Source organism: Lutra lutra, chromosome 2 (assembly GCF_902655055.1).
Source record: "Lutra lutra chromosome 2, mLutLut1.2, whole genome shotgun sequence".
In the NCBI taxonomy this organism is placed as follows: Eukaryota; Metazoa; Chordata; class Mammalia; order Carnivora; family Mustelidae; genus Lutra; species Lutra lutra.
Window position 1 is genome coordinate 204,808,505 of NC_062279.1, and position 12,867 is coordinate 204,821,371.

A 12,867-nucleotide genomic window follows, 5' to 3' on the forward strand; every position below is an offset into this window, starting at 1 on the left:
GGAGAGGAGAGAGGATGGAAACCGAGATGAGGATTGTGCTCTGCACCGATCAGGAGAAGCCGGAGATGCTGTGAGCGCCCGAGGAACAACCAGTCATGGCTGGGGAAGAGAGGACGGTGCTCCAGGGGAAATAGTTCGGATTGAATCTTGAAGGAAAATGAAAATCATTCAGATGCAGCATGGAGTATAGTCGAGCTAAAGTGAACCACCTGTGTAAGGGGAGAGAACACTGAAGCAAAAGGTGAGGGCTGGAATGGGCTAGTGCGGGGGTTTGGTGAGAGATGAAGTTAGAGAATTTGGAACCACATTATGGAAAGTTTTCTGGACTATCTGATATTTAGATTGTTTCTTTGTTTTAAAACTTTTTACTTGGAAACACTCTCAACTTTATAGAAGAGTTTAAAGAACAGAAGGAAGAGCTTTTGTCCCCTGAATCATTTGAGGATAAGTTGCCAAAATGATGTTTAAACATCTCCCCCACTTAAATGCTTTAGTGCGTATTACCTATAAACCAGGACATTTTCCTACGTTACCATAATACAACCACCAAAATTAGGAAAGAAAAGTGGACCTATGACTACCATCTCAGTTTTACACCTTCCTCAATTTTCACTAGTTGTCCCCCAAATATATATTTTTAATACTAAAAGGGTTCAGTCCCAGAATAAAGCACTGTGTTTAGCTGCCTGGTGTCTCTAGTCTTGTTCAATCCGGACACTTTCTCACCCTTTCTTGACTTTCATTTCCTTGATCCTTTCGAAAATACAAGTTACGGGGCGCCTGGGTGGCTCAGTGGGTTAAAGCCTCTGCCTTCGGCTCAGGTCATGATCCCAGGGTCCTGGGATGGAGCCCCACATCGGGCTCTCTGCTCAGCGGGGAGCCTGCTTCCTTCTCTCTCTCTCTCTGCCTGCCTCTCTTCTTACTTGTAATCTCTGTCTGTCAAATAAATAAATAAAATCTTAAAAAAAAAAAAAAGAAAAGAAAATACAAGTTAGTTATTGTGTAAAATGTCCCACGGTGTGGGTTTGTTGGATATTTCCTCATGATTGGATTCAAGCCGTCCATCTTTGGTAGGCATATTCCAGAAGCAATGCTGTATTCCTCTCTTTGTGTACTATCACTAGTAATGTTAACTTGAGTCATTTTATTAAGGTGGTATATCCCAGGCCTTTCTACTCCATGGTTACCCCCCACCCCTTATAATTAATAAATATTTTGTGAAGAGATCTTGGAGACTATGTAAATAGCCTTTTCAAATGGTCAATCTCTTTGTCTAAAGCATGTGTTTGAGTACAGACCATGTTATCGTATTTTAGTCAGTGACTTATGTGTCTTTTTGAGATATTCCCATTATTCCCTGAACCCTTCCTTACCTTTTGGTACCAGATGCTCCAGCCTTGTTGTACATTCCCTGGCCCAGCACCGGGATCTGCTGTTTCTCCAAAGAAGACTGTTTCCTTTCAGAAGAAGAGTATTTAGAAACCAACATTTGGGTGCTAGTGGGCTCGTTGCTATCAGGGTGACACTGTTCCTAGACCCTCAGAATGGAGATATATACATGTATATACACATGCATTTGTATGTATGTTTATTTTTATTTTCTGTATCTATTTCCTTGTATTGAAGGCCAGGAGTTCACAACCAATTACCCCAATTCTAAGCCAACACCTCATTCTTATTTTCTCCCTTTCTATAATTATAATTTGTTTCTCTGGCAGTGGGAAACCCGGCTCCCTTCCCCTTAATATATTTACTTATTTCCTCAATCCTCTGTGTGTAATCATTGCCGCTAACTACTGTCATCCTCTCACCCCTGCAAATGCTCTTGTCACTCTGACTGAGCTATGACAGCCCGGTCTGGGCTGCCCCTATACCCTCCCACAGGTGCTCTTCTGTCATCGCTGGGCCTCCTGGCCTGAGTCATTCCTCTGAATAGCTCCTTTCCCACTCCAGGGGTACCTTGCCATCCCAGGTGGGCTACCATGTCTCTTCCCCAACGACCCCTGGAGACACCTTCCTTGCTGAGCCCCAATCTAATGGGTTTTAGATTGAATTGCTCTGGAAGGAAACAGTTGAATGGAGGGGAACCAGAGAAGGGAAAAGATAGAGAAGAAGAAGAGTATTTCTCATTAAAAAACATTTATTATAAATAACATTCTCTCCTTTTTAAAAAAAAAAAAAGATTCTATTTATTTCTTGACAGAAACACAGCGAGAGAGGGAACTCAAGCAGGGGGAGTGGGAGAGGGAGAAGCAGGCTTCCTGCTGAGCAGGGAGCACCCTGATGCAGGGCTGGATCCTGGGATCATGACCTGAGCTGAAGGCAGACGCTTAACAGCTGTGCCACCCTGGCGGCCCAATATTCTCTTTTTATACTTAAATCTTTTTCATTAATTTAGATTTTCTCGGACAGATTCCCAGAAATCAAACTACTGGGTTAAATGTTACAAACCAAATAACTTGTCTTAATTTTTACTTCTACCAGCAGTACATGACAGTGTCTGTTTTATCCTAGACAGCTTTTGCATATTATATTTAAAAATTTTTGTTAATTTTATAGATGAAAATAACATTTTATTTTCATTTTAAAATTTCATTTCATTGCTAATAAGGTTGAACATTTTTTTATTTGTTTATTTAGCAATTTTTAGCTTCTCTTTTATAAATTATTTTCTTATTCATTTACATTTGGGAATTTTTACATTTTTCTTAGGGTGACATATTAATATTAACACTTAATCATATTTATTTCAAGATTAGCTTTTAAAGTAGCTTCCTCTGGCCTCTTTCTTCAGAGAGAGTTCATGGAAGAGAGTTTAATTTGTACTTGCCTTTCTCTGCTACCAATCAATATTTTCTAAGATACATGCAAACTAAGGGTAATATTAATCTAGAAAATATAAGATTTGGAATATAAATGACCTGTTATAAAGCCATTCAAAAATATGGTGTACTTTTTTTTAAAATAAAGATTTATTTATTTATTTGACACACAGAGAGAGAGAGAGAGAGAGAGAGAGAGAGATAGCAAGTAGGCAGAGAGGCAGGCAGAGGGCAGTGGGAAGCAGGCTCCCAACTGAGCCGAGAGCCTGAGGTGGGACTCGATTCCAGGACACTGAGATCATGACCTGAACCGAAGGCAGAGGCTTAAACCACTGAACCACCCAGGTGCCTCTATGGTGTACTTTTTCAAAAGCACTTATTTGTAATTCATTCTTATCTGTTTTTAATCTCCATTACGTTGACAGATTTATCTAATTCTTCTCTCAATTTTTTTCACTTCATATAATTTGATGCTATGGTAGTAAAGTTACATTACCGGTAAAGTGATTTTTTTCATCATGTATCTTTTTTATCTCTAATATTTTTTAATCTTAAAGTCTATTTTAGTAAGGTGACATCAGCTTTTTTGTTTGGTTTTTGATTGGTATTTGCGTGCTATAACATTTTCAACCTTTCATTTTCAGCCTTTCAGTGTTATTATGTTTTGGGTGTGTTTCCTGTTGTGAGTCAGGATTCTGGTAGGAAATAAACAGGCAGTGCACTCAGAATGTTCAGGGAAGAGAGTTTAACAAGAAATTCTTCACAGAGGCATAGACGGTATTAACAGAACAAATAAGAGATGATGAACTACTCAGACACTAGAAAAAGGGAAAAGCATTTATACTCTAGCCCTGAAGGGTCAAAGAGAGGGAGCACTGTTAGTAGAACCCAGTATAAGCTGCTGCTGGGAAAGAGGGCACCTGCCATCTCTATTATTTTAGTGGTTACTTCAGACATTTATACTATCTTGGGCACCTGGGTGGCTCAGTCACTGGGCGTCTGCCTTCGGCTCAGGTCATGATCCCAGGGTCCTGGGATCGAGTCCTACATCAGGCTCCCTGCTCAGTGGGGAGGCTGCTTCCCACTCTCCCACTCTGCCTGCTTGTGTTCCCTCTCTCTCTGTGTCTTTCTTTGTCAAATAAACAAATAAAATCTTAAAAAAAAAAAAAAGAAATTTACACTATCTTTAACTTCCTCCTAAACAGTAGGAAGATTTTTGGAACACTTCTGTTCTGAGTAGCCCTCTCCTGACTTACATATAATCGTTGTTGGGTATTTTAACCCAGTAACATATTATTGTTATTTTCTATTTATATATGTTATATTTAGATAGAACATAACTATATGTTAATAATATATGGTTATTAATATTTATTTAGATTTATTTACTTTCTTTCCTCACCTTTCATCTTTGTATTTTAGACTTTCCATCTTGAATCACTATCCTTCTTTCAATGTTTTGGAACATTCTTGTTAAGGTTATTGGTGATAAACTCTGCATTTTCTTTTTTCTGAAAATGTCTTAATTTCACCTTTTTGCTAGATATATATATAATTTTACTAGATATAAATTTACTAGGTATATAATTTTAGGTTGACATGTTGGAAGATGATATTCTATTGATTTAGGGCTTTCATATATCTGTTGAGAAGTCTGATGTCAGCATTATTGTCATTCCGTGGAAGGACAGATTTTAAACTATTTTTTTGTTTGTGGATTGCACAAACTATGATACATCTGGTGTGGATTTCCTCCTAATACTCTGCTTAGGATTCATAGATAACTCTAAAACTGTTGACTGGTGACTTTCATTCTGGACCCACAGAATCCATGAGTATAATAATATCACTGTTGTTTGGGGGAGTGTGGGTTCTTATTCAGCAACCCATAACCAGAATACTCTGCCAGTTACCTGGGGACAAGGCCAATATAGGACTTTAACTTAAAGTCTTAACTTTAACTTAAAGTCTTTAACTTAAAGTTAAAAAACTTTAGAGTTTTTGGGGGAACAAAAATAGTGTAATTCTGGCTACAGACCCTTTAGGCTGGTCGAAGAGGTATTTTCCTCTCTACCCAATGCCATGATTCAAGAGTGGCAGTTTCCTTGTGGTTCCATCCATGGTTTGGTTGTATGTGTAGGAGACAGGTTTATTTCTCGCTCACCCTTACACTGAATGCTTATCCTTTTGGTTTAAGGGAGCTTTGGTAGGTCTTGTGTTTCACCTCCTGTTCTCAGCTCCCTGTAAATTAAAAAAACAAAAACAAAAAACTGACATTTACATTTACCAGGCTTTGACAAGCACTCTCAAAATGAAATCAGTTTCACTGCTCCCTTTATTACCTAGTTTCCCACTTCAGTTTTTGGCCTGTGTGTATAAATACATATTTGTTCTCTCAGCCCCTTGATGCATTTAACAAGATGCTTTGCATATTATAAATGGAGTTTTTGGTGGTTTTCAGCAGGTGGCTTGCTTGGAACTCTGTTATAAATTTTATGGAGGACACAATACAGCTCATATGTTGAAGTCCTAACACCCCGTACCTCAAAATTGTGACTGTATTTGAACTTAGGGTATCTTTAAATAGGTGACTAAGTTAAAATGAACATTACGGTGAGTTCTAATCCAATATGACTAGTGCCCGTTTAAGAAGAGTAAATTAGAACTGCAATAATATATCACCTCACACTTGTTAGAATGACTAAAATAAAAAACACAGGAAACAACACGTGTTGATGAGGGTGTTAGGGGGAAAAAAAAGCCGCCTTGCACTATTAGTGGGAATGAAAGTTGGTGCAGCCATTCTGGAAAATAGTATGAAGTTTCCTCAAAAACTTACAAATAGAACTACCCTACAATCGAGCTATCACACTACTGGATATTTATGCAAAGAATACAAAAACATGAATTCCAAGGGATACATACACCCCTATGTTGCCTTCAGCATTATTTATAACAGCCAGACTATGGAAGCAGCCCCCGTGTCCGTGTATAGATGAATCGATAAAGAAGGTGTGATACACATATATCACACACACACAGTGGAATGCGACTCAGCCATAAAAAGAATGTAATCTAGGGGCGGCTGGGTGGCTCAGTGGGTTAAGCCGCTGCCTTCGGCTCAGGTCATGATCCCAGGTCCTGGGTTCGAGCCCCACATCGGGCTTTCTGCTCAGCGGGGAGCCTGCTTCCTCCTCTCTCTCTGCCTGCCTCTCTGCCTACTTGTGATTTCTCTCTGTCAAATAAATAAATAAAATCTTTAAAAAAAAAAAGAATGTAATCTTGCCATTTTCAATGATATGGATCGAGCTAGAGAGGGTAATGCTGCACAGAGTAAGTTCAGTCAGGGAAAGACAAATACCGCAAGATTTCATTCAAATGGGGAATGTAAGAAACAAAACAAATGAGCAAAGGAAAGAAAGAGAGAGAGACAAACCAAGAAACAGACTCTTAGCTCCAGAGAACAAACTGAGGGCCACCAGCGGGGAGGGGCTAGGGGAAGGAGAAGTAGATGGAGGGGATGCAGAGTACCCTATCACGATGAGCACTGGGTGACGCATAGAATTGTCGAATCACTTTATTGTACCCGAAACTAACAGAATGCAGTATGTTCACGATACTGGAATTAAATTTAAAAGCTTAATAAAAAAGAAAAGGAAATTAGAACAGAGACGTACAGAGGGAAGATGATACAAAGACACAGGGAGAAGACCGCAGTTTACAAACCAAAGAGAGAGGCCTCAAGAAGGAATCAACTCTGCCAGCACTTTGATATCGGACTTCTAACCTCCAGAACTGCAAGGAAATCTGTTGTTTAAGCCATCCGTTCTGGGCTACTTTGCTCTAGCAGCCCTAGCAGACTAATACAGGAGCTCCCTCCCCATTCATTTGTTTGGTTAATCAGTAGTTGAGAGCACCAGAACCATTACTAAGGGACTGGTTATTGAATTTATTTTCTTGCGACTGTGATGTTTCTTCTCACTCCTCCCTGCTGTCTCCCTTTTGACCATCTCATTGCTCTTCAACACTCATCCACACCGTGAAAGAGGAAAATGGAGACAAGAAATCCCCATTTCTTCTGCTGTACCCCCTAGCTCACATCTCGGGTTTCTTAGTGTGATGTTGTCGGAGGGAGAAAATTTTAGGCCAGGTCAAGTTTTTGTATTGCTCCATTTATTATTCTGGAGGATTCCACATATTTTAATAACACAGCCTCTTGTTGTATCGTTACAAATGACACTCATAGGCGAAGGTGTAATCTATGCTAAACAACAAATTTCAGTTGAGTAAATTTTAAAGATCAAGTTGAAAGCATAAGGTCAAACAAAAATCAAAATGGCTGCCCTGAATGCTTCAACGAAGCTGTTTCCCTCTTTCCTGCAAACCTTCCCTCTTCCCTCCTTAGCATTTTGTTTCAGGAACCCTGTACTACCCTGAAAAACCACCACCCTGCCTGACAACACATAAATAATTCCTGTCAAAACCATCTAGAGCCTGTGTTTCCTTATAAAACCCTCCAGCCCCTTCCTCTGGGCAGACCTGCGGGTTTTGAAGGCCGTAGCCCGCTGCAGCCTGCTCTCTCTGGCAAAGCAATACAGACATTGTTCCTCTTTATCCCAAACTCTGTCCTCGAGTTTTATTTTGGCTCTGAAGCACAGAGATCGGTTTTCAACAACATTACTGGTTTATTCAATAATTCATAAGTCAGGCAGCACCCAGAAAGGAGCTCGGAGGAGCTGTACCAAATGAAAGACTTTCATAGACAGATGGGAGTTGGAACAAGGAAGTTATACTAGACAAAAAAAGCGAATGGTGATGGCAAGTTCACTTTCCTTTAGGGATGGCAGGGCTCTATCAGGCAGACTACCTAACGAGTGATTTCTGATTGGGTAGTTTGAGATTCCATTTCTGGGAGAGCTGAAACTGTATTCTCAGTTGGCGACATGCGGCTTAGCCTTAAGCGACTCCATTTTGGGCCCATTGTCTTGTTTTTAACATCTGCAGTATATTATATATTGCCCAAGACCCATAGGTTTTTAAGCTACTCAAATAACATAGCAAAGTCAAGTCACAGGGAAACCATCAGGGTGGTTTTATCAAGTATTTATATTTTTTGGACATTTTAAATTAAAAAAACACCCCCTAGTCCATCTAATTTTTATAATTTTAGTTCCAAAAATAAATACTTAGAAAAGTAGAAGGGATCATTATTTATTACTCAAATTAGTTCAAATTTTACGACACAGGCAATGAGTCAATTTTCCTCAGTGGAAATCTTATGCAGGCTTTTCTAAAAATTTTACATTATTTTTGGAGATAATAAGATGTAGCACAGAAACAGATGGAGAATCAAAAACAAATACTTGTTTTAGCAAAGTAAGTTGGACTTGGGTTTAAGTACCAAGTGAGTCACAATGTCTGTTCTGTCGGACCAGTTTAATTTCATTATAATTACTCAGGCCTAATGAAGTAGTCTTCACAACGTATGTGTGATACTATGACTTAAAGAAATATATTTTGATTCTCGGAATAGCCAAAATGTGTTTCTTAAATATATTTGGTCTTCCACAGTCCCTGGCTTGTAGCTGCCCAAACCCTCCTTAGTTCCTCAGGGTTGAAGGTCAAGGTGTCTTTTGTTATGTAAATGAAGCGACTTCCCCATGCATTTGAAGGAAGGGGGCTCATTGTCTGGAGAACCAATCCCATGACCAGAGGTGTGGCACTTTGAGCTCCACACCTGGGCCATCAGGAGAGGAGCTGGAAGTTGAATCAATCCAATGGCTAATGATTTAACTGGTTGTGCTTATATAGGGAAGTCTCTACAAAAACCCAAAAGGATGGGGTTCAGAGAGCTTTTGGGTTGGTAAGCGCACGAGTATTTGGGGAGAAAGTGTTATGCTTGGAGAGGGCATGGGTGCTCTGTGCCCTTTTCCCATACCTGGCCCTGAGCATCTCTTTGATCTGGCTTTTCTGGGTTTTATCCTTTTCTAACAAACCTGTGACCGAGTAAGTAAGAAGTTTCTCCGAATTTTGGGAACCACTCATTCCGATTAATGGAACTCAAGGAGAGGGTTGTGGGAAGCTTCAGTCCGTAGCCAAGGGGTCCGAAGCACAGGAGACCAGCCAGGCTTGCATGTGGTGCGTGTGTGGGAAAGGCAGGCTCAGAGGATTGAATCCTTAGCCTGTGGAATCTGATGCCATCTCCAGGTAGGTAGAGTCAGAATTGCTTGTTGGCATTCGGGGAACCCTCACATGCACTGGAATTGACACCAGGACCCATTTTAATGTGAAAAAGGTGTGTTGTCACATATATGCATTTGGTTGGGGGAATCTGGGGTTCCGGGTCCTCTAAGGATGGATGCGGATGCGGAGGGAACAGGAGGGACCCTGAGGACATCAGAGGATGATGCCCTGCACCCGCCCACCAGGGGATATATGTGACATTCCGCAGGCACTCCTGCCGGCCCTGAAGGAAAAACAAATGGTTAACTCATGGTTAACTCGTAGAGATCACAACCCTGCAAGACCTGAGTCTCTCTCGGTTTACAAATGTCCTTGTGGTTTACAAAGAAGCAGCTTTCCTACCAACAGCCTAACTTCCAGAGAGCCAGGACTCAGTTCCTGAAGCCCTGGCATCGCCCTCCCCTCCATAAAGTTGCGGGAAGCTGAGGCAGAAGGAAATGTAAATAACGTTGGATTTCTTCTAAACCTAAAGCTCATTGACAATGACGTGTGATGGGAGGAGTGTGACATCCCACCAGGAAACTCCCAGCTGTCTTCATGTTGGTACCTCATTAGAGGGAAAACAGCTCGGCTTGATCATAGCTAGCTCTCCATTACCCTGAGAGTCTTCTTACCATATGACAGTCCTTCTGGACACCCTCGTTGTCCTAACCTCCCCAGCTTCCGAGGGTATAATCAACCGCTCGTCTGGATGCAGGGCTGCAGCTCTTTCTGCCCACGGGTCCTGTCCCTATGCCTTAATAAAACACCATGTTGCACCAAAGACGTCTGAAGAATTCTTTCTTGGGCCTCACTTATATTCTAAAACTTCATCACTGAAATGAGGCTTTAAAAAATATAACAATCTTGGGTGCCTGGGTGGCTCGGTGGGTTAAAGCCTCTGCCTTTGGCTCAGGTCATGATCTCAGGGTCCTGGAATCGAGCCCCACATCGGGGGTCTGCTCCGCAGGGAGCCTGCTTCCTCATCTCTCTCTCTGCCTGCCTCTCTGCCGGCTTGTGATCTCTGTCTGTCAAATAAATAAATAAAATCTTTTTAAAAATCCAATATAAAAAATATATAACAATCTCATTCTTTTATAGTCTGAGTGCCTTAGGCATTTATTAAATCAGAGCATTTCAAATTTTTCAGAAAAGAGGTGGTATAAAACTCAATTTCCATAATGAAAATAAAATCGGATTCCCTAGAAAAAGTAAACTATGCACCTTACTTCTTAAGAACATAGGAAGGAGAAATGTTAACATTTGGAAATAGAGAAGGCAGTGGAAACTCCTGCTCAGCCAGCCGAGAGAGGGGAGGCCCAGGAGGTAGAAGAAGGGATGTTCTAGAGAGATCCACACAAGGGGAGAAAACTTGGCTACCCCTGAGGACTCCTGGGGACAGGACTCCTGGAAGCCTAGCAGATCCTCATGTAGGAGAGCACGGTGCATTTTGAAGACAGACTCACGGAGCTGTAATTTTTTTTTTTAAGATTTATTTTATTTATCTGAGAGAGCGAGAGAGAGCAAGAGAAATTTATTCCTACCCAAGCGTGGGCAGTTAATCAACGGAGGAGGAGAAATTACTGATCAGAGAAGTTTGCATTGTTTGGTGAAGAGGGAATTCCACGTAGAGGACAGGAGAGGTTAAGGAGAGCAGAGCTGAGATAGGAGAGCGCAGGGTTTTAGCCAGTCTGGGTCTCTTCCTCTCCAGTGTTTATTGACAAGTAGCAGAGTCTGTGAAGGCAGTTTGAGGTGGCAGCCTTGGAAGTACTGCCCCTAGGCCCCATTCTGCTACCAAGGTTGTGAAGCAGAATTTACGAGGCTGGTTTTATTGTCGTACTCTGTCGCCAGTGCCAGCAGCGGGATTCATAAGGAAGGTCATCTTCACAGAGCCCAGTGAGCTGACGTCCCATGACCGGATTCAAACTAATTTCTCTAACTTCTTGTGCTTTATTCAACAGAGTGTTCACCCCACATTTTTTTTCTTAACAACTCAGTAGCACTTATTAGGTAAGATCTTATTTTACTTTATAACCTACCTCCTCCCGAAAAGCGTTTCAGGCTGCTAGCAGGAAATACAGTTGATTGACGCAAACCACTGCATTTTGCTTAAGAAGTGTTGGGTCCTGTCGCTTGTCACTGTGAGGGAACAGAAAGCCCGGGTTAACCAGCTGGAGGGAGGGAGCTGTTCTCCACCACCCACAGGCCTGACCTTCCCGATGAAGCTGCCAGGGGGGCTGGGTGACTTCGGGCACCACAAACAAACCAAACCAGCCCAGGAACTCACTTTGTTTACGCTGCCTCCCTGAGTCATTTTCTCTCTCTCTTTTTTTAATGGGCACTTGGTAATCCAAATAAATCTTCCTATAAATGGAGGAAACATTTTTGAGGGATGTGAAGGTCTTCCAAATTCCTCATTATGAAGCCTTCTTAAAGTCGCCTAAAGACTTTTTTGGGTAACTTCTTATTTTAAAAGTTGCATAGGAAGTACATTCTTACCGTAAAAGTGTGAAAGCAGATATTCAAGTCCACCTTTACTGAAGTTCTTCTTCTGCCTTTTCTAGAACTGAGGCCCTTTCCTCGGGGCTCTGGTGAGGAGAGCAGGGCTGGGTGGAGGTACCTCCTTGCTTCTGCTTCTGCATCGTTCTCTGTATGAGTCAGGACAGGCTCTGCGATTTGCAGCAACAAACAAACCCTAAACACTCCCTCGGCTCACTCACTCATGCGAAGTGCACTGTGGTCCGGTGGCTTTTCCGGGCAGCTCCCCTCCAAGCACCGACTTAGGAACCAGGTCGCTTTCATCTTACAGCTTCTCCGGAAACACAAGTCTTGCAGCAACACTGAAGCAGGGGGTGAGCGAGAGTGAGAACACGTATGTGCTCTCCACGGTGATAGACTGGAAGTGACACATCATTCCCACTCTCAGCTCTTTGGCCAGAGCTCATGCATGGCCCCTACTTAAGTCCCAGGGAGGCTGGAAAGTGCCTCTGTGTGCCCAAGACCGAGAGGAAAACCAATTACGATGAGCACCACCAAGATTTTACCATATTTTCTTTCTTCTTAATGTCCTTTGCACGCAGCAGTGTTGACCCCAAATGTCCTCAACTTGTTTGCAGGTATCTCTAGACCCATTCCCGAGAACTTTCCTTAGCAGGAAGCTATCAGAGGCACGTTAGAGGCTGAAGAAGGAGAGGGATTGGACACTGTGTGTGATACCTGTAAGGTATGAAATCTTTCAAAGGATAAGATTCCAATGCTTGAGAAGAGAGAAACCAGTAGAAACCAATTTTCCTTGCCCCAAACCCATTTGCCATCTAGCCCCCCCAGGGTATTATAATGGGGCGGTGGAATTCTCCATCGGACCCTGCCACTGAATAATGATGGGGTTGGTCGCTTTCTTCCCATGAGCGTCAATTTCCAGAGAGGAGAATCGATTTGTTGCTGGTCTGTGAGGGAAAAAGAGACAACAGTGTAGGAAATTTTTGGAAATACTTAAGATTTATCCTCAGAGATCTATGAACTTTCTGCTTTCTTGCTTCCAAAGTATCCTATGCCTATCTGTCCCTGGCTCCCCAATCCCAGCTTTCCCTCCCACTTCACACCTATAGGTATTTACACTCGCATTTAAAACACACACACACACACACACACACACACACACACAGTTGACTTCAGAAATACTCTCAGGGGGGCACCTGGGTGGCTCAGTCGGTTAAAGCCTCTGCCTTTGGCTGGGGTCATAATCCCAGGGTCCTGGGATGGAGCCCCATGTTGGGGCTCCCTGCTCAGCGGGGAGTCTGCTTCTCCTCTCTCTGCCTCTCTC

General features: G+C 42.2%; 1 long non-coding RNA gene across 1 annotated transcript; it reads right to left on the reverse strand.

Annotated features, from left to right (window-relative positions):
* Positions 1–10,047: 10,047 nt before the first annotated feature.
* On the reverse strand, positions 10,048–11,800 carry LOC125093878 (uncharacterized). Its single transcript, XR_007125360.1, has 3 exons — positions 11,544–11,800; positions 11,084–11,183; positions 10,048–10,072 (listed from the first exon to the last, which is right to left on the reverse strand). It is a non-coding gene; the product is annotated as an uncharacterized LOC125093878 (long non-coding RNA).
* Between the last annotated feature and the right edge of the window lie 1,067 nt (positions 11,801–12,867).